Raw genomic sequence first — 22831 nt, forward strand, 5'->3', positions numbered from 1 at the left:
CTTGTATATATGGCAGACCAGGCTGCAGAAACAAATGAGTGGGGGGGCATAAAATGTTCTCGGGGGGGCACAATGGTTTTTCAACACAGGTTCCCTTTTATATGTTTCAGCTGGGACAACGGCGCTGTGGCTTGCTTGGCACTGCCCACGGTGCTGAACTAAACAGCAGAGAGGCAATTGAGAAATCTAATTAAGAACATCTTAAGAACATTCACTTATACAAAAACAGACTGAACGGATATATATAACAGACCTGCTGGGGCAGCGGACTGATAACAGGGGACACAAACAGGCTGGATAAGATGGTCAGGAAGGCCAGTAGCGTGGTTGGGGTGGAGCTGGACTCTAGCGAGGGTGGCGGAGAGGAGGAACCTCCAGGCCATCAGGGAAAACCCCTCCCACCCACTATACACAGACTTGGCTGACAGGAGGAGCATGTTATAGGCTCACACTACCTAAATGCAGCACTGAACGGCACAGGAAGTCCTTCATTCCGACAGCCATCAGACTATACAATGCATCACTGTGCCTCACTGCATCACTGAGCACAGAGTGACAGTTACCATCTTCCTGGACTCTTACTTTTTAAACAGCACTGTGCAATATTACACCAACTGTAGACTTCAGTATATTTTTACTGTATTTATTTACTGTATCTTTTATTCTATTTTTATTCTATTTCATTTTATTCTATTCTTAGGCCATTTGTTTTGTTATTCTTATTTGTGACTTGTTCTGTCTAAATGTTTAATGTTGAGTGATTTGCAATGTCAAATTTCCCTCAGGATAATACATTTCTATTCTATTCTATTCTATATCTTTGAAAAGTCTCCATTTATTCCACACTTCTGAATTCACTGACAAATTGAACTGAACTGACAAAAATAAGGTGCATAAAAAAGCAAACAAAATTCCTCCACAGGCTACTCACCATCATTAGTAGAGTGGCAAGCGGTGTTTGGCGACAGAGTGAAATCTTCTTAAAACACTGCCCCTCCACTCATTCCTGAACTTTTTTGTTAAGTCCTTCTCAAATGCCAACTGAATTAAATTGGCCTTGCGTCGATGAAGCATACTAAGGCGATGTTCTGTAAAGACGTTCTTGAGGGTAGAAAACGAATTCTCACAGAGTGCCGTGCTAGCTTCAGTAGTGTTGTTGTTGACATCAGTGCCCACTAGGGCTGTCCCCGACTAAGGACTTGGATAGTTGACTTTGATTGACAAAAAAAAAGAAAAAAAAAATTCTTTTTACCAGGGTGGGCACAGCTGACTCAGTGGGCGGGCCCGGCCCCCTAATGCCCGCCCATGGTGCCAGGTCTGATAGATGGTGTGGCTCTTTGTGGCACCACAGTCATTGTTGTGGCTCTTAGTCTCTGACTAGTTGGCCACCCCTGGCCTAAGGTATCTAGTGTAAATACTTGTGCTGCTGTATTCTCAATAAGCACGATACAGCCATTTAATTGCTCTCAATTCACATCTACTTGCCAAATGCATTCCAATAGATACATCGCAATCCACAGGCATACACAGAACACAATGCTGTGCCGTATTCAGGAACATCAATTTCATTTTCAATTTCAGCTGAATAGAAATGCGTCATCATCGGCTAGTGAACATCTAGTGGATATGATAATATATATTTGCAGGCAGCCACAAAAGAGTTCCATGCTTAACTCATTGACCACCGGGGATTAGACAGGCCCCGTTCTAGCACTTCCACACTTTAAAAGATAGGAGTGCGTCACCTTGTTTGTAGATTCTATATTATAGCTATGGATAAATACTATGGCCCATTTGACATAACCTATCTATCATTCAATATGTGAAAATGAATTAATTTCATCATCCATACGTTCCCGTGTTATACCGTGGTGAATATAAGTATGGTTATAGCGTGGTCTGGGGTAATTCCCGAAAGGCTGAGTAATAGCCTTATATGTCAATTCTACTATAAACGTTGCCATTTCTTGCCTGTACACGCTATTATTCCAAAATCAAATCTATATCATAGGTATTATGTTTCATCATGAATGCATGAAAGGGGGGGGTAGTTCAGTGGCGTCGTTTAAGTAAAAGGCAAGTTATGGCGAGGAAGGAGGGTGGGGGGGTGAAGGCCCCCCTTGGTGGATTTTTTTTGTCAAATCAGTTGTGCAATAGTCACTTTTGGTGAGTTGTTTCTATACAATTCAGTTATATGACATTTAGGTATGACACAGGACTACACAAGCATTTTTTGTATAGAAATGTGTCAACAGACTAAAGCAGGGAACCACAATATTTTGCATACGAATTATGCAGAATGTAATATCATAACTATCTATTACTTTTCTTGCAATTGAGCCAATTTTCCTTAGGTACGGTTTTGAGGTGTGTGTTCAACAGAATGTAGTATCAAAAACACATTCACAAAAAGTATGGGTTACTGAATGCTGAACTGCACTGTTATAATCACTAAGCCATTGTAAGACATTACCTGTGTCCCTGTATCACTTGTATCTGCTGCCCTTTGATTAAAAACGTCCCTATGTCCATTTTCCTTTTTTTTGGGGCATATTTCAGTTAGTCACAGTAAAAGTCACCTAGTAAAAGTGAGATAATTGACAATATCAAAACATGCTAGGGCTGTACCGAATAGTTCGAAGCTTTGTTCATAATGTTGACATTCTAATTCTAAATCAACATAAAAAATTGTAATAAAAAATAAAGAAATATTCTTTATTTATTTGTTGCCAAGGTATTACCCCAGAACGACGCCCCTGGGGTAGTTTTTTGATGCTTTTATCGTCACCAACAGCATACGTTGTGGAGTAACGTTACACAGACATGTTGCGATCATAATTGCCAACATAATCCACCACGCATCATGCATCGGGAGCATTTGACGCTTCTCTATCCGATTGTTATAACCGCTCCATTCGCCCGACAAAGAAAAGTGAGCCCAGTGATATTTGACCATTGCACAGGCCAAGATACAAGGTTTCAAAGGGTGCTCGATACTGCTGTCTAGCTGGATCCGGCCGGTATTGCACTTTAGCGATCTCAGACTCATTCCCTATGGTAACACCAAAGTCTCTGGATGAATAATGAATACAAATATCAAAAACGATCAAATAACGAGTATACTCGCTGTTGGCGTTCAAGCGTAAACTCGTTGTTGGCGGGGAATGAGTTAATGGTCAGGATCACTGCTTACATGTTGCTGTTCTAGCGAGCCACTAGCCACACTATGACAACTGCCCCGTATAGATGGCAGGCCGAGTCTGTCTAAAGTGAACTTGATTGATCCATGTTGGGAGACTACACAATTCTTTGTGTGTGATATCTAGTTATTATGTTGAGTCAAAATACGTTTGTTGGCCAGCCGTCTGGTGGTCATCGGTTATCGTAATCTTACATTTAAATTAAATGTTTGCTCATGCATATCTTTGGACACCTCTAGCTGATAAACCAATCAGGATACAGAAACGGGAAATAGGGACCCCAAAATTGTCAACAAGAACGGAGAATGGATCTCACTGGAACGCTAACTGGATTATACATTGCAACATGAGACAGTAAATACTATTGTAATAAAACGTTCAAAACTATGTTCAATTTGTGTATTGTTTTGTTACTATAAGATTGTATTTCGCACTGTATTAAGCCATACCGACATCAGGTGAGCTTGCTAGCCATTAGATGGATAACGTGATATTAACGTTAGATCTAACCGACCACAATTTGATTCTAAATGTATTACCTCACTTTGTTGGTCTCTCACGAAAGTCTTTCTCTGGTATGCATCCCCTTAACAATTGTGTGTATTGAGCCGTACTGTATTGTACCCATTCTGCAATCTGTTAACCGTTTTCAATCAATGTCAGACGTCCTCTCTATAAAAAAACGATTGAATTGCTCAGAATTTTAAATTATGTCCCCAATAGGACATAATAATATTAATATTATTCCCCAGTATGACACAATAAACACAGAATTAAAGCTACCAAAGAGAATGCTATATGCAATTTGCTAATATACATAACATAGCCCGCAGGAAGGCAAAGTTGACAAACACCACAAAAGGTTTGTACCAAAATGCAATTTATTTTAAACATAATGATACATGATTAATGTATTTTTTTACTGGACTGGCCCTGTAATTTGCCCTTCAGGTGAAAACTAGCAATATGGGTGTAAGAAAATGTGTATTAATCCTGTAACATGAGTCAAGGTCAGATCTAGCCTGGAATAGAGAACAGAATGTTGATTTTTTTATGTTCAAGTTTCTTTATTAGTTGTCATACAGAAGTACAGAATACTTTTATATAAAATGCTTCTTTCTGTTTTGCTCCAGAGATTGTGCTAGATAAAAATAGATAAGTATAAAATAGAAGTCAAGTACGTAGACAAGTGTTCAATATATACATACAATGTACAATGCAGAGTAGAAAAGTAACTGAGTTACAATACAATATACTATACAGTACAATGCAGAAATGGGATGAGGTACAATTTAGGTACAATTTACAGTAAGGTGTAATGAGGTATGGGTTGTAGTGCAAATTCTTTGCCAATAAATATAAAGTGTGTTTAGGTGTTCTAAAGTGGGTGCTGCAGTGAGTTGTTTGTTTAAAGTGAGTGTGTGCGTGTGGATGTGTGTGCTGTGAGTGCATTTGATGGTTGTTACATAGTGTTATTGTCATTTGTATGTGTGTAATGTGTAACTAGTACAGTGGAGGGGTGTCCAGTCCAGGGCCCAGAGAGTAGAGAGCTGTGTGAGTCGTCCCCGGACAGCTTATGTGAGAGGATGACCATCCTTGTTCAAAAGTTGAGCTCTTGCAGATTAGCCTGGCCCCACTTCTATCCAGAACAATATATATATATATATATATATATATATATATATATATATATATATATATATATATATATATATATATATATATATATATATATATATATATATATATATATATATATATATATATATATAAGGGGACTGCACATTGTTTATTCACTGTGCTGTTTACCATGGCCTCTCATTCAATCATGATATTCATTGTTTGTACTGGGAAATACAGGTCCTGCAGTTGCCACTCTGATAATGGTTCTTGATATAGAGCAGGGCCAGTCACCTCAAGAGCTCAATCTTTGAGCTTGCATGATTACTATATAACCCTCAGGCTAGGGTTAGATTAGGCCTAGAATATATCTGTCGTGTGGTCCAGGGTTGAGCATCTGGGGAAACAGAAAAACAATCAATACATTTTGGAACATTGTTACTACAATAGATAACGTTATTCATCATATTAACAGATTGCAGAATGGGTACAGTACAGCTCAATACACACAATGTTTAAGGGGATGCAGACCAGAGAAAGACTTTCATCTTGTTTACATCAGGGTCCCCCATTTTCAATTCATCATAACATATTACATACATGACATACAGATAGACAGTAAACAACAGCACAGGGACCATCCAATATCAAACTATTGTTAAGGGGATGCAGACCAGAGAAAGACGTTTGTCTTGTTTACATCAGGGCCCCCCATTTGTAATTCATAGTGACAACAGCATATAAAACAATATATTTATATGTATATTTATATATTGGAAGAGTATATTTATGAGACAGTATATTTTGTACATATGTAACGGTTGTGACAACGTCACCTCAAACTTCTAAAGTCACAGGCAACAACACAGACCGCTATACCATAGTGTAACACACAGCAAGAATGTGAAACAAGTTACTATTATTAGAGTTGTTTGATTTACACTAACGTAATCTTAGATTGCTATCTGAGAAAGTTAAAATGCTAACGTAACGTTAGTCTATGTGAGCTGGCTACAACATTTTCCAATGTGTAATCGGAAATCAAAACGGACTGCATATAAACTGCTGATGACTCATAACTTCCTATCACGTTTGAATAATGCTGTAAAGTTAAGTAAAAGTACATTTCAATAGTAATGTATATGAATTGAGAGCTTACCGATGCAGAGCTAAATCCACTGTTGACAACAGACGAGTCGCAACATTTACTTCCTGGTTCTGGAGCTTGAGGAATGTCATTGGGAGAAATCAAGTCACCTGACGTTGTAACGCGTTTTGATTGGTTCCGCAGCAACGCCCCTTTTCACAAACGTAGGTAGTTTTTTGCTTATCAACACATTAATTTTCATAAAGATATGACCCAAAAACCATTGCCAACAAACGGAAATGTGTTATTATAGTATATTATGTAGTTCATATTACAATAACATATACTCTCTAAAACCAGATCAATCATTTCACTAACGGAAGCCTCTAGCAACCTTCGGCCCACCGTCTATTACTGACTCTGGACGGGAAGGCTATAGTGGCAGTAAGCCTATAGCAATTTACACAGGGCAATAGGGAGGTGTAGTGGTTACGTCATTGCCGTTTTTCGTGTTCCACCCTCTGTTCCAACGCAATGTATTTCCCCATTTCCCATTTCTAAATCATCTAGTTTAAAACAAATAACAAATAAAACAAATGTACCTTTCTGTGCTTATTCATCCACAATCTATAGCTCAACATGAAAATATTCGCAATTAATCACAAAAAAATCGCCACATTTTATTTCAACCAAAGATGCTTAAACAATTATGTTAGTGATAGAAGGGAACTCATTTTGTGCAAAAATGGAAAGCTTTTCCATTTCCATACAGCAGAATTGTTACAATAGCCGATAATCAATTTTCCCAATGATAAATCCCTATACGGGTGGAACAACCTGTGACGTCAGACTACACCTCCCTATTAGGGGTGTAACGGTACGCGGATACGTACTGTACCGCCTCAATGTGGTCCTCCGGTACAGTACGGGCTGTGCACCGAGCGATTGCAACGGTATGGACCCCTTTTTTGCGGAACTTAAATCCCCCCGGCCCTAATATAACGTGCACAACTAACCGGATGTGTGGGGAGGCGGGCCGCTGACGTTACTAGAGCACAGCACGGGAGCTCCTGTGAGCACATAGCTTAACTACATTTCTCAATAGTGTTGCTCCTTTTAACCAAGTAGCGTTCTTTGTAGTGTAGGCTAGCTATTTTTAGACCCAAGTAGTTACTCGCTACTGCCCGGAGAAACTGGACTGCTAAATAAAGATTAAAGATCTAGCGTCGTTGATGCTATTCAATATTAGCTAAATAGCTAACAAACGAAATACAATGTATAGCATAGCTGCCTACAACACACAATAACGTTAATACAATTACATGCATCATTGTTTACAATGAACGGGTGGGGCTAGTCAAAGGACTGGACACGGGGACAAGTTAAACATGAATTAATTTATTATAACAGGTAGTTTCGAGTCGTGCCTAAGTACGCACACAGGGCTATTCTATACGGCTTTGACGCTTCCTCCTCATCGTTGATTGCCTGTAGTAGCTGCATCTAACGTTAGTAGCTAACGTTAAAACTAACCTAAAGTTAGTTGTTCACCAACAATCAACATTTGTTTTATCATTAGCTCAAAAACACAGAACCGGACGAGACAAGTTGTCCGCTCAATACGCTAGGCAGCTAGGATAATAACAACAATACTTCCACTCCGGTCGGTGGACTTCAAAATAAAAGTCTAAAACACCGGAAAAGCTCCGGTCGGTGGGCTTCAAAATAAAAGTCTAAAACATGGGAAAAGACGTTTATTTTGTACAGCGTTTTCCTCCACGAGTACTCGAGTACATCATGTGATCAATCGATCTGGATTATTTTTGCCCATCCCTAGTTTATCCTGTGCTGAAGTCTCCATTCCAATAGAGATAGTATATATTTTGGTGTTTATTTGGAACACTGCCTTTTTATTTATTACGTTTCCACCGTTTTTTCCTCATACTTTATTAACATTTTGTACATGGTACCGCAAGATACATTAATAATACATGTACATGTTAAAAGGATGACACAAAAAGCCAGACAGAGGGCTTGTTTCCAGTTTCAGTTTGTTTTATAATAAACAATCAAACTGAGAATTTTTTTATTTAGGATATTTAAAATGTCTTCCAATGTTAAATAAAGGTTTATTGCACTTTGAAACGGTTTCCTTGCATTATTATGCTATTATTATATTAGTAAAAAAAAATAAAAAGGTTAATTGAAAACTTTTGGGAAATACATTTCTCAAAAAAATTATCTCTCAAAACCGCAATAATATCACTTATCGCAATAATTTCTGGGACAATTAATTGCCCAGCAAGATTTGTCCAAGGCATCTGCTATATAATAATCTTCAGATCTACTTAAGTGTTATTAGTAGGTTACAGCAGTAAGCATTAGTTTGCTCAGTCAATTATGGCCAATTCGTTTTATATTGTTTAATACAGTTAAATAAATAGATAGATGAAAAGCAATCTCCCCCCCCCCCCCACTGTACCGAAAAAATACCAAACCGTGACTTCAAAACCGAGGTACGTACCGAACCGTGGATTTTGTGTACCGTTACTGTTATGGTTTGTAACCGACCCCAATCGCACAACACAAGACAGGTATGATGGTTTGCCAAGAAACAGATATTTATTGAGAGACAGGGAAAAAGGGCACTGTCCCTTTAAGGGAGAACACAAATACAGGAATATAACAAGAGGGGAAAAACTAGGTGCCTTTAAGAGGCGGGCAGGAAAAGGGAACACTAAGGGAAGGTTAATGAACGCTAGGGGAAACATTAAAGGAACGCTAGGGGAAAGTTAAAGGAACACTAGAACTAGAGACTAGGAGAAGTCGGGACAAGGAGAGCTAGGGAACAGGAGAACTGGGGACTAGGAGAACTAGGGACAAGGAACTAGGTGGAACTAGAAGGGGAGAACTTGGGACCAGGAACTAGGTGGAACTAGAAAGGGGAGAACTAGGGACAGAGGGGACTGAGGCCCGCGGAGGCGGGCTGGGGAACAGGGAGGAACTGGGGACAGAGACCCGCGGAGGCGGGCTGGGGACAGGGAGGAACTGGGGACTGGTGGGAAAACATCTGGGCCGCTCTGCAGAACAGAGGAGAGGGTTAATATTCAAAAGGGAACAAACAGAGCAGATGCAGAACAGTCTAAATAAACAAAGTAACAAAATAATAATATCTTCGTGTGACAAACACACAGGGGGAGATGTAATGTCCAAAAATACTATCTAAGTGAGAACTAAAGGAGGCAATACGCTGGGTGAGTGACATCACAATCAAAACTCACCCAGGCGTATGCGTAATGGTACAGGAACAGCAGCGAGACGGGGGCAAGAGGCATTACGCTGAGTGAGTGACATCACAATCAAAACTCACCCAGGCGTATGCGTAAAGGTACAGGGACAGCAGCGGGAACGGGGGCAAGAGGCATTACGCTGAGTGAGTGACATCACAATCAAAACTCACCCAGGCGTATGCGTAAAGGTACAGGGACAGCAGCGGGAACGGGGGCAAAAAGCATTACGCTGAGTGAGTGACATCACAATCAAAACTCACCCAGGCGTATGCGTAAAGGTACAGGGACAGCAGCGGGAACGGGGGCAAGGGCACTACGCTGGGTGAGTGACATCACAATCAAAACTCACCCAGGCGTATGCGTAAAGGTACAGGGACAGCAGCGGGGCGAGGGCATCGCCACCGGGTGGCTGGCTGTCCGAGCCGAGGAACAGAGTGCTGGAACAGTGGCGGTGGCGAGGGTGTCGTCCACCGGGTAGCCGACTGTCGGAGCCGAGGAACAGAGTGCTGGAACAGTGGCGGTGGCGAGGGTGTCGTCCACCGGGTAGCCGCTGTCGGAGCCGAGGAACAGAGTGCTGGAACAGTGGCGGTGGCGAGGGTGTCGTCCACCGGGTAGCCGCTGTCGGAGCCGAGGAACAGAGTGCTGGAACAGTGGCGGTGGCGAGGGTGTCGTCCACCGGGTAGCCGCTGTCGGAGCCGAGGAACAGGGTGCTGGAACAGCGGCGGTGGCGAGGGTGTCGTCCACCGGGTAGCCGCTGTCGGAGCCGAGGAACAGGGTGCTGGAACAGCGGCGGTGGCGAGGGTGTCGTCCACCGGGTAGCCGCTGTCGGAGCCGAGGAACAGAGTGGCGCGCCACACCTTGGTGTGCACGTCGGAACCGAGAGACGCATCGGGGTGCGTCTGCGAGGAGGAGTGTGCCAAGCACAAGGATCTTTGGAAGATGCGCGTTGCGCGCTGGAGACTGGAGAGCGTGCCAAGCCCTTGAAGATGCGCGTTGCGCGCTGGAGACTGGAGAGCGTGCCAAGCCCTTGAAGATGCGCGTTGCGCGCTGGAGACTGGAGAGCGTGCCAAGCCCTTGAAGATGCGCGTTGCGCGCTGGTGACTGGAGAGCGTGCCAAGCCCTTGCAGATGCGCGTTGCGCGCTGGTGACTGGAGAGCGTGCCAAGCCCGAGGGTCCGGAAGATGCGCGTTGGTCTAGATGTGCGTCAGGACGAACAGCTGCGCTGGGGTCTGCAGTGGAACGCTGGGGTGCCTCCCGTGGAAGTTACAGGGAGCGCAGAACAGTCTCCTCCACAGGCTACGGCGACAGCAGACGAAGGCTGGAGCAAAACATCTCAAGGCTGGAGAAATCCATATACAGCATTGGTAGACCAGAGGATCTCCCGAAAGAGTCTAGATGTTAGAGAATATGACTCAGCATGAATACAACACGACCCCACGCCAAAACGAGGGGAAGCGCCCTGGTATTTAAAGCCCACTGGGGAACTAATTAGCCTGCCACCACAGGTGCGAGAGGTAATTGATAATAGTCCAGGTGTGGCCACTGAGAGTAAACGAGAGTAAAGAACGAGAGGGTGGGGGCTAGAGAGAGTGAGTGAGAAGGGAATTTCTAACAGTAGGCTTAAAGAAAACAGAGAAGGTTGGTGAGCAGCGGACAAAACCTCACAGTACCCCCCCCTCAACGGGAGCCACCTGGCGACCCAAAACAAATACAGACAGAGTGGCAGGGGGCAAAACAAGACAAAAACAAAAGGTACTGGCCAAGCCAGCAGGGGAAGCCACCACAAGAGTGGGGCTAGCAAAAGAAACAGGGTCGCCGAGGGGTAACTGGAGGAACTGGCCTAGAGGAAACCGGGCCTAGAGGAACCGGGTCAGGAGGAACTGGTTTAGAGAACTGGCCTAGAGAACTGGTCTAGAGAACTGGTCTAGAGAACTGGTCTAGAGGAACTGAGGGGCAAGCAGGGTAGCTAAGGGGTAACCATGGTAGCACCGGGAAAGGGCTCGCAGAGGGAAAGTTAGCTGCCAGGGCACTGATAGCTACAGGGCCTATGCTAGCTGTACTGCTACATCAACATAGAGGCTGTGCAAGCTGCCGAGCTAGGCTAGCAGGGGGAAAGGGTAGCTGCCAAGGCACTGATAGCTACAGGGCCTATGCCAGCTGTACTGCTACATTAACATAGAGGCTGCGCTAGCTGCCGGAGCTAGGCTGGCAGACAGGGCTGGACCAGCATGAGAGAACAAGCTAGCTGGAAGGACAGTCCTAGCTGTGTGAGATAAACTGACCTTGCTAGCTGAAAGGGCAGTCCTAGCAGTGGGATAAACTGACCTTGCTAGCTGAAAAGGCAGTCCTAGCAGTGGGAGCAAACTGACCATGCTAGCTGAAGGGGCAGTCCTAGCAGTGGGAGAGAAACTGACCTTGCTAGCTGAAAGGGCAGTCCTAGCAGTGGGAGATAAACTGACCTTGCTAGCTGAAAGGGCAGTCCTAGCAGTGGGGAAACTGACCTTGCTAGCTGAAAGGGCAGTCCTAGCAGTGGGAGATGCTACACAAAAAAGTGGAGGCCATGCAGAGGGACCGGGTTAGCTGCTTGGGCCTGGCTAGCTACAGGGCCTATGCCAGCTGCAAGGCTGCATTAACATAGAGGCTGTGCTAACAGCCGGGGCCAAGCTAGCAGACCGGGGCCATGCAGAGGGAATTGGGTTAGCTGCCTGGCATGGCTAGCTACAGGGCCCATGCCAGCAGCAAGGGCTGCATAAACATAGAGGCTGTGCTAGCAGCCGGGGCAAAGCTAGCAGACAGGGGCTCTGCTGAGGGACCGGGTTAGCCGCCAGGGCATGGCTAGCTACAGGGCCTATGCCAGCAGCAAGGGCTGCATAAACATAGAGGCTGTGCTAGCAGCCGGGGCTAAGCTAGCAGACAGGGGCTCTGCTGAGGGACTGGGTTAGCTGCCAGGGCATGGCTAGCTACAGGGGGGTCAAACAGGGCAAAACGGGAAGCAAACAGGGGAGCTAACCGGGGAGACTAACAAGCTAAACAGGGGAGTAACAGGCTAACAAGGGAGCTAAACAGGACTAACAAGGAAGCTAAACTGGGCTAACAGGGAAGCTAACAGGGCTAACAGGGGAGCTAGAGGGAACAAGAAAAAAAAAGGCAAACTCAACATACACCGTCTGTGCTGGCTGGGGTCGTCAATTTGGTGGGGTCGTACTGTTATGGTTTGTAACCGACCCCAATCGCACAACACAAGACAGGTATGATGGTTTGCCAAGAAACAGATATTTATTGAGAGACAGGGAAAAAGGGCACTGTCCCTTTAAGGGAGAACACAAATACAGGAATATAACAAGAGGGGAAAAACTAGGTGCCTTTAAGAGGCGGGCAGGAAAAGGGAACACTAAGGGAAGGTTAATGAACGCTAGGGGAAACATTAAAGGAACGCTAGGGGAAAGTTAAAGGAACACTAGAACTAGAGACTAGGAGAAGTCGGGACAAGGAGAGCTAGGGAACAGGAGAACTGGGGACTAGGAGAACTAGGGACAAGGAACTAGGTGGAACTAGAAGGGGAGAACTTGGGACCAGGAACTAGGTGGAACTAGAAAGGGGAGAACTAGGGACAGAGGGGACTGAGGCCCGCGGAGGCGGGCTGGGGAACAGGGAGGAACTGGGGACAGAGACCCGCGGAGGCGGGCTGGGGACAGGGAGGAACTGGGGACTGGTGGGAAAACATCTGGGCCGCTCTGCAGAACAGAGGAGAGGGTTAATATTCAAAAGGAAACAAACAGAGCAGATGCAGAACAGTCCAAATAAACAAAGTAACAAAATAATAATATCTTCGTGTGACAAACACACAGGGGGAGATGTAATGTCCAAAAATACTATCTAAGTGAGAACTAAAGGAGGCAATACGCTGGGTGAGTGACATCACAATCAAAACTCACCCAGGCGTATGCGTAATGGTACAGGAACAGCAGCGAGACGGGGGCAAGAGGCATTACGCTGAGTGAGTGACATCACAATCAAAACTCACCCAGGCGTATGCGTAAAGGTACAGGGACAGCAGCGGGAACGGGGGCAAGAGGCATTACGCTGAGTGAGTGACATCACAATCAAAACTCACCCAGGCGTATGCGTAAAGGTACAGGGACAGCAGCGGGAACGGGGGCAAAAAGCATTACGCTGAGTGAGTGACATCACAATCAAAACTCACCCAGGCGTATGCGTAAAGGTACAGGGACAGCAGCGGGAACGGGGGCAAGGGCACTACGCTGGGTGAGTGACATCACAATCAAAACTCACCCAGGCGTATGCGTAAAGGTACAGGGACAGCAGCGGGGCGAGGGCATCGCCACCGGGTGGCTGGCTGTCCGAGCCGAGGAACAGAGTGCTGGAACAGTGGCGGTGGCGAGGGTGTCGTCCACCGGGTAGCCGACTGTCGGAGCCGAGGAACAGAGTGCTGGAACAGTGGCGGTGGCGAGGGTGTCGTCCACCGGGTAGCCGCTGTCGGAGCCGAGGAACAGAGTGCTGGAACAGTGGCGGTGGCGAGGGTGTCGTCCACCGGGTAGCCGCTGTCGGAGCCGAGGAACAGAGTGCTGGAACAGTGGCGGTGGCGAGGGTGTCGTCCACCGGGTAGCCGCTGTCGGAGCCGAGGAACAGGGTGCTGGAACAGCGGCGGTGGCGAGGGTGTCGTCCACCGGGTAGCCGCTGTCGGAGCCGAGGAACAGGGTGCTGGAACAGCGGCGGTGGCGAGGGTGTCGTCCACCGGGTAGCCGCTGTCGGAGCCGAGGAACAGAGTGGCGCGCCACACCTTGGTGTGCACGTCGGAACCGAGAGACGCATCGGGGTGCGTCTGCGAGGAGGAGTGTGCCAAGCACAAGGATCTTTGGAAGATGCGCGTTGCGCGCTGGAGACTGGAGAGCGTGCCAAGCCCTTGAAGATGCGCGTTGCGCGCTGGAGACTGGAGAGCGTGCCAAGCCCTTGAAGATGCGCGTTGCGCGCTGGAGACTGGAGAGCGTGCCAAGCCCTTGAAGATGCGCGTTGCGCGCTGGTGACTGGAGAGCGTGCCAAGCCCTTGCAGATGCGCGTTGCGCGCTGGTGACTGGAGAGCGTGCCAAGCCCGAGGGTCCGGAAGATGCGCGTTGGTCTAGATGTGCGTCAGGACGAACAGCTGCGCTGGGGTCTGCAGTGGAACGCTGGGGTGCCTCCCGTGGAAGTTACAGGGAGCGCAGAACAGTCTCCTCCACAGGCTACGGCGACAGCAGACGAAGGCTGGAGCAAAACATCTCAAGGCTGGAGAAATCCATATACAGCATTGGTAGACCAGAGGATCTCCCGAAAGAGTCTAGATGTTAGAGAATATGACTCAGCATGAATACAACACGACCCCACGCCAAAACGAGGGGAAGCGCCCTGGTATTTAAAGCCCACTGGGGAACTAATTAGCCTGCCACCACAGGTGCGAGAGGTAATTGATAATAGTCCAGGTGTGGCCACTGAGAGTAAACGAGAGTAAAGAACGAGAGGGTGGGGGCTAGAGAGAGTGAGTGAGAAGGGAATTTCTAACAGTAGGCTTAAAGAAAACAGAGAAGGTTGGTGAGCAGCGGACAAAACCTCACAGTTACACCCCTACTCCCTATAGCTAATGGGAACAACGGTGATAAACAATGGTAATACTCAATACTCACCACTGGTCCTGGCTGTCCTCTCTTGTTCAATAGAAATAATAATAATAAAGGAAAAAAAGAGAAAAAAAAACTCTTACAGTCCACCGCAGGCTTTGTTGTAACCAACATAAATAGTCTACTTTTATTTTTCTTCTTCCAAAAAGTTTCTTTTCCCAAAGAAATTAACACCATGCCATGCCCCACTAGGGACGATTGCCATAGTACAAAACAAACAAACAAACACTCTTTTATTCTGGAACGTGAAACACACAATCTGCTTCCGTGGTGAAAATCCAGTCAGCGAAGATACAAAGTAAAAATCTAAACAAAACACAGTCGAGAGCTCTCTAAACGATTAAATTGGTCTGTCTAGGTCGTACACGCCCCCCTTGCCTACAAATCTTTAAAATAATCCCCCCTTCTGCGCACTTCCTCCTTCCTACATCTACCTGTCCTGGGTAGATAATTTTTTCTACTCTGTATTGTATATTGTATATAATGCATATTGAACACTTTTGTTTACACTTGTTTACGTACTTTTGACTTTCTATTTTATACTTTATCTATTTTTCAGATAATTGGAATATTCTTTTTGCAGTACATCCTAGTCAAGGTAAGGGCTATATGGTATCAATCTTGCGTTGATCCAATAATTCCTTCCCCGCGATCGGAGCATGTGTCTGTAATGTACTGTGTAACGTATTCCGTTGGTGACGATCGAAGCATAGAACCCCCCCACCCTTTCATGCATGCATGATGAAACATAATACCGATAATATAGTGTTGATTATAGATTTATTGTTGATCCAGGCGAGGAATGGCACGGTTTCTAGTGAATGCACTAAACGCTGCTTAGCGGCGTTTCCTGGGATTACACAGAATTACTCTAAAACTATACTCATATTCACCACGGTATAAAACGGGAATGTATGGATGAAAAGATTATTTCTTTTTCACAAATTGAACGATAGTCGATGTCAAATGGGCAATAGTTTTATATCCATAGCTATGCTATTTAATATAGTTTTAGCCCTGCAAATACCGGCATGTATCCCCATTCATTAAAGCGCTGGCACACACGGCCATATGGCCCACAGCGACCTCTGGCGCTGAATGTGTTAACACTTACTTTACTCACTTTAGACACTTTAACACAAAATTATATTTATCTATTATTAAAGAGATTTGCACTACATTCATACCTCATTTGCACCTTACCCTAAGTTGTGTACCTCATTTCTGCATTGTACCTCACTGTTACTCATTTTACTCTGTATTGTGTATTGTATATATGTATATTGAACATTCCTTTACTTACTTTTGACCTACTTCTTAATAACTTTTTTACTTATTTTTCTTTACTGTATGAAGCACACTCAGGGGCTCATACAGAAACAAGCATTTCATCGTAAAGTATTCTGTATTTTATTGTGACAAATAATAATAAACAAACAAACAAAACTTATGATTCCATCAGCTTCTTTAAAATAATGCATTGGTGGAGCATAGAAAACAAGACATTTTACATGAATTGTGGTCACTGAGATCCTGGCAGTAACACCAATATGTAGGGGAGAGCAACTGGCCAAGTCTTCCCTAAACCTCCTGATCACTGCTGTATAGTTGTCCTCTAACATCAAATGAAATGTGGGGCAGATTTGGATTCCTACAGTAAGTAAGTGAAGCCATCTGAATAAGACTGCAGTGGTAATTATAATGAAGGAGTGGAATGGTGTGCAGCCGTGTTGAGAGGTATAAAGATAGACTTGGACCAGTTGATCTTATAAACCAGAAGAAATGTGGTGAAGTGAGCCATTAACGGAGGGTTATGTATATAACCTAGTTCTATGAGTTAAATGGTGCGCTCAGCACCTGTTCTGCACTGTACTTCACTTCGTGCATGAGCACTGAATAAAAAATTCCACAATGTACCTTTACATCCCAACATCCGTCTGACCACACCCCCTTCCGCTTACCTTCATAAGCAGGTGTGTGGTCACCTACTCGCCTCCTTCCCAAACTTTCACCACAAGGCGAGATCAAGGGCCGCAGCGGCGTCCAGGTGCTGAGCGCACCATTTAACTCATAGAACTAGGTTATATACATAACCCTCCGTTCTATGACGTTAATGGATTGCTCAGCACCTGTTCTGCAACAGGGGCTGAGCGGGAGCCATAGCCCGACCAATGTACCCCGCTGAGGCCCCCCACAACCATCAGACCGGGGAGGACCGAGCCCCCCCGACCCTCCCTAATGGAGGATACCCCCCCTATTGGAGGTTCACGGGAGGGCGACGGATCCGACCGTGCGAAGAGGCACTCAAGCAACTCAACGCACAGGGTGAGCAGACCGTGGCTTGACCCCACGACTACACACACGCACAACCCGCATGCCACCCGGGAACGAACGGAAGGAACAACCTCGTTACTGCCCCCAGAAATCACGGGGTCAAGAGCAAACCCAATCCCGTGGCAAGGCCGTAGCAGCGGAGCGCGAAGGAAGACCCAGACCCACTGAAGGGACTGGATCCCCTGGAAAACGGGGGCCCGGAGAGGTCAATGACGCCAGGCATCAAGACCCCACCAGGTGGTCACTTAGTGACACCGCCCCCCACATCGCCAGCGTATTCGGATAAGGCCCCTCCAAGAGCGGGCCCTTTCCCCCCAATAGCACACCGCCTGGCACACTGACCCTGCAGAACAGGCAGTCAGCATGGCCGTAAGCACACAAAAAAGGTTAACCAACGGAAGCAGGCAGCGCACCGGGGAAACCAAGCAACAGGCTGTAACCTGAGCCTGGAGCACTGCGGACGAGACAGCCGCCAAAGGAGTCAGCTGAAAACAGCCCCCCCGGCGGAAGGGGCGTATGCTGGCGTTGTTGAGCACCATGACAAAGCCTCCATTAAAAAAAAACCACCCAGAGGGGTTGAGGCAGAGAAGACTGACATGATTGGCAGACGTCATGAACGTGCAGGGGCACACTCAACCGGGTAACCCGGGAGTTGACTCTGCTCCAACACACCAGGGAATCAACCACCCGCTCGGTACAGACGGTGGTTGTTCCTATAACCCCTCAAGAAAAAACTCCAAAACACACCTGCGGGTATACACTGGCTATACCGCAGTACAAGTGTTTCAGTTTTTAAAAAAGGGTTATCCCAGGCCTACGGTATCAACGAAACTTTACTTCGGACCGGGCCCGGCGGCACGGGAAGCACAGGGTTACCAGAGGAGATCCAAGGCCACCCCAACAGCCCCCTCTTCGCCACGCGTGAGAGAGGAGCGAAAATAATGGAGAACCAGCCCTAAGCACACCGCACTTGGTATTCCCAGGCGGTCTCCCAACCAAGTACTAACCAGGACCGAACCTGCGTAGCGTCCGAGATCGGACGAGATCGGGCGTGTTCGCTAAACGAACAATAATCACTATGCAACAACCATCAAATGCACACAGCACACACACCCACACGCACACACTCACTCAAACAAACAACACACTGCAGCACCCACTCTCCACACTTTAGATCACACAAACACACTTACACTTTATATTTATTGATAAAGGATTTGCACTACAACTCGTACACCTACTGTGAATTGTACCTAAATTGCACCTCGTCCCATTTCTCCATTTCTGCCTTGCACTATATAGTATTGTATATTAGTACACTGCACAGTATTGTATATTGTATGGTAACTATGTCTATTCTGCATCGAACATTGTACATATGTCTAAACTGAACACTGTGACCTCATTTTTTTACTTCTAATTTTACTATGTTATTTTATTTCATACTTATCTTGTCTTGCACAGTCTCTGGAGCGCAACAGTAAGAAGCATTTTGTATAAAAGTATTCTGTACTTCTGTATGACAACTATTAAAGAAACTTGAAACTTGAACTTGTACAGGGTGGTATGGCCGTAAGCCATTACGATAGTGCAGAGTACAACATGTACCCAACAAAGGGTCTCCATAGCGCCTAACCCTGTGACACCCGGACCGACCTGGCATTTTTCCCCCCGAAAAAAGCACAAGTCCCTCAGGGTACCAGAACAGCAGATCTGCATCCCCGGCGGACAACAGGTTAACTGACCTGGACCAGCGTGACCAGACCAGTCCCGTGTCCTAACCACGCCGACATGCCCACTCCAGAAGAGGGGGTAGGTATGCGTGTCGATCTAAAACATGAAAAGAGGGCGCCACCCAGACGGTCCCCATTTAGACCGTGCTCAGTGGCCCACCCCAAGGGCGTGAGACCCCTCTACCTATGTTCAGATCTATTCCGTTAACATCCCCCAGATATGAACGAGAATTCATCGAGACAACCTAGTAAACTGACGCTCGGAAGAGACAAAACTCCATCCCAGTTGCCCTATAAAAACGCTGTTTTAACAAGCAACCAAGGCGCACTTAGCCCCTGTGTGATTCTGTCACAGAAACACACCTGAGCCAGCACTATGTATGCGTCGAGACCCAAACACATCAATGGATAGTCTAGCAAGACACCAAACATTGTTCCTCCAAGTCGCCTGGGAGAACGACACGGAGCCGTCGTGCTTCATGTACCTTCCTCTTTTTATTCAAAAAAGAAAGAACACAGACTGACATGAATCCCTCGTGACGCCGCTGAGGGTAAATTTTTTTTACATTTTTACATCCCACCACCCTCCCATAGGGAGGAGACGGAAATCCCCAGAGAGACTTCCCACGCGAGCTGTATAGATTGAAAATAATATATTGCAACATTGAGCCATGTAAAATTTGGGTTAGAGCTCTCCGAGGAGGAGGCACTGAACCAATACACACTCAATAATCGAATTGAATCGAATACACACACAATAGAGCAGGACTCCTTTTTGAAGTTCTACTCACCTTGACAATCTGAGGAGGAGGCTCTGAACTCTGAGGAGGCTCCCTCACAGGGAAGGAGAGTCCTAACTCACAGAAGGCCCGAGTAGGAGCTTCGTGAGGAGGAGCCCTGACCACTCCCTGAAACAGATCCATCATATGGACCTGAACAACTCACGGAAGTCTTACCAACAGAGACGCGCACAGTGACGTACTGCGGTGCACACGCCCAATCTTCCAGGGCGTGGGACCAGGAACCCCCCCCCCCCCCCCTCTTACCCTGTAACGTGCCGAACAGCAACGTGACAGGAACCTTGAAGGACAGGAGGTTTTAACCCCTGCCCATCAAAAGGGGAGGAAAGGATTACCAGTTCACCCCTTTACGACCCCACAACCATGATACGATGTAATGACAAAAAAGAGCATGACACAGTCATAGTCAGCTACATGAAGTGTCTAACAGCTTCACACAGCTCATGTGCTAACCTGCTATCTGATTTTTACTAAGGAAAAAACACAGAATAGAGAGGGCCCCCTTAAGAGCCCCGGTACCAGACTTACACATGTGCTTCTGTGGCCAACCTAACCCAGTTGTAGATCACAAGACACACACAACCCTTTATCACCACAAAAAATGGCAAGTACACTCTTGCTACAGAGGAACGCCGTTTTTCATAACGAGAGAATACATAATTCTCGATTAGTATCGGCCACAGGCCTTGCTAAGCACACACGAAAAATGACCAAACAATCTTTTCTTTAGGAAAATATAGTTTCTCAAGCGGTTAGCACAACCCCAGCAACTAAGCTAAGGGTTACATCGTATCCCCACAAACACAGTGACACAATATATTGTAAACAACATGTCTGAGAGGAGGGTGGGGAAGCCCCAGGGAACCGGGGGGATCACCCCTCCTACCTTACCCTTGATACGGCCCAGTTGAACAGGTAACCCTGTTAATATGTGAACACACTGTTCATTGTCATTACAGGCTGAGAAATGAATTCATTCTTCACTCATATGTCACTAAGCATAGCTTTATAGGTTAATTAACCCCCTTAGTTGTGAGTTCACGGTACATGAACACACATGATGTTCTCAACACAACTAACCAGATCATTTTTACACATGTAAACAACAACCCGACTTGTATGGAGAAGAAGCTATACCAGTGACAAGACAGTTCACACACAACACGCGTCGTATCCTTTTTGGAAAACATCGTTATTACAAAACATTTAGAAGGGAAGGAAGAAGACGCGTTTTAAGGTCTGGTCGGGACCTTCCTACCGTGAGCGCAGGCCAAGCGAACTGCAGTCTGGCTAACGGGGCACCAACGTTAAACACAGCATTCCTGTGTTGACGACATGGGCAGCGTCGCTGCGCCACCCAGCCGCTACGGTTCTCCATGTTGACGCAGTCCTCGCCGGCCGGGCTCCCGGTAGGTTCGACTAACATCCTCTGTCAAAGATGACGTCGTAGTCAGAGTGTTTAAGGCATGTTATAGTCACAGAAAACGTTCAACAGTGTAGCATTAAGCTAACAGCCATTCGGCTGATAGCAACAAGCTAACGTATACCAGCCTGGTAAACACAGCGAGCTAACGCTGCAGCTAACAGCTGCGCAGCTAAAACAGTAGTCCACAACTAGCACGCAAGCTTAAGCAGCTATCACCTGAACTGTATACAATGACATAACAAGCCACACTTCAGACAGGCCGCCGTCTGAAACCCTCCTCATCCTTTAAGAGAGAAGAGAAAAAGAGATGTCAACACAGTTTACAACGGTGATTTTACCAGACATCCGGCAGAGTCCCATCTGGGCTGCAGCCGACTTGAACATGGATCTTCCGATAACGAACATCCATGCCCACATTTCCTCGTTAGGGTATACTCTCATGAAAGATGGGGCCTACACGGTGACAGAGAAGCATCCGCTCGTCCAGAGAATCCTGGGATCACCAGTTCCTGGGCGCGGCCCACTAGTTGACTATAATGGGCTTCAGACCAAGATCCTCCGCCGTCGCCTAAGAGGCTGAACAGAGGACCCTAATCTGGGGCCGGCTTTCGTAAAAATGGTCAGCTAGCCCCCATAGCACTAACAGACAAGTGGTGCTCGCAAGCAAACATTACTCACCCAGGCTTGAAAACCAACCAGTCCCTCACAACAGACTTCCACAGTCCAGCTGCATAGCAGGAGGGTCAAACCCATCCAGCCGCAGCAAAGGAGGACTGCAGTTCGGGGAGTATATTAGCGACGCAAGCCCCTAATACGAAAAAAACGGTGGAGGTTTAGAATGATCATCATCTTCCAGACACTCCAGTAATGAAGACAATATCACCGTATTTTCTCGAAAATAGTGAGAGAGAAAATAAAGATATGATGTCAACGTATCTCTTGTTTTCCAACTTTCTTCTACTAACAACCTCGTCAAGTGGGGATCTACCGAAGGCACTTCCTTGTGGTGAAAGTGAAGAAGGAGGCGAGTAGGTGACCACACACCTGCTTATGAAGGTAACCGGAAGGGGGTGTGGTCAGACGGATGTTGGGATGTAAAGGTACATGGTGGAATTTTGTATTCAGTGCTCGTGCACGAAGTGAAGTACAGTGCAGAACAGGTGCTGAGCAATCCATTAATGTCATAGAACTGATACAATATAGGTGATAGCGGTACTCTGCCTAACTACATGAGAAAGTGGTTCGGGTGAAAGAGAAAACTGAAAACAAGAGAGGGGGCAACCTTGCCGAGACCCTATGTAGACCTTGGCAAGGGGGTCTTTTAGTTTCAAGTTTCTTTAATAGTTGTCATACAGAAGTACAGAATACTTTTGTACAAAATGCTTCTTACTGTTGCGCTCCAGAGACTGTGCATGACAAGATAAGTATGAAATAAAAACATAGTAAAAATTAGAAGTAAAAAAAGAGGTCACAGTGTTCAGTTTAGACATATGTACAATGTTCGTAGACGTAGTTACCATACAATATACAATACTGTGCAGTGTACTAATATACAATACTATATAGTGCAAGGCATAAATGGACGAGGTGCAGTTTAGGTACAATTCACAGTAGGTGTACGAGTTGTAGTGCAAATCCTTTATCAATAAATATAAAGTGTAAGTGTGTT

Source organism: Notolepis coatsorum (assembly GCF_963971535.1).
Source record: "Notolepis coatsorum genome assembly, chromosome: 16".
NCBI classification, from domain to species: domain Eukaryota; kingdom Metazoa; phylum Chordata; class Actinopteri; order Aulopiformes; family Paralepididae; genus Notolepis; species Notolepis coatsorum.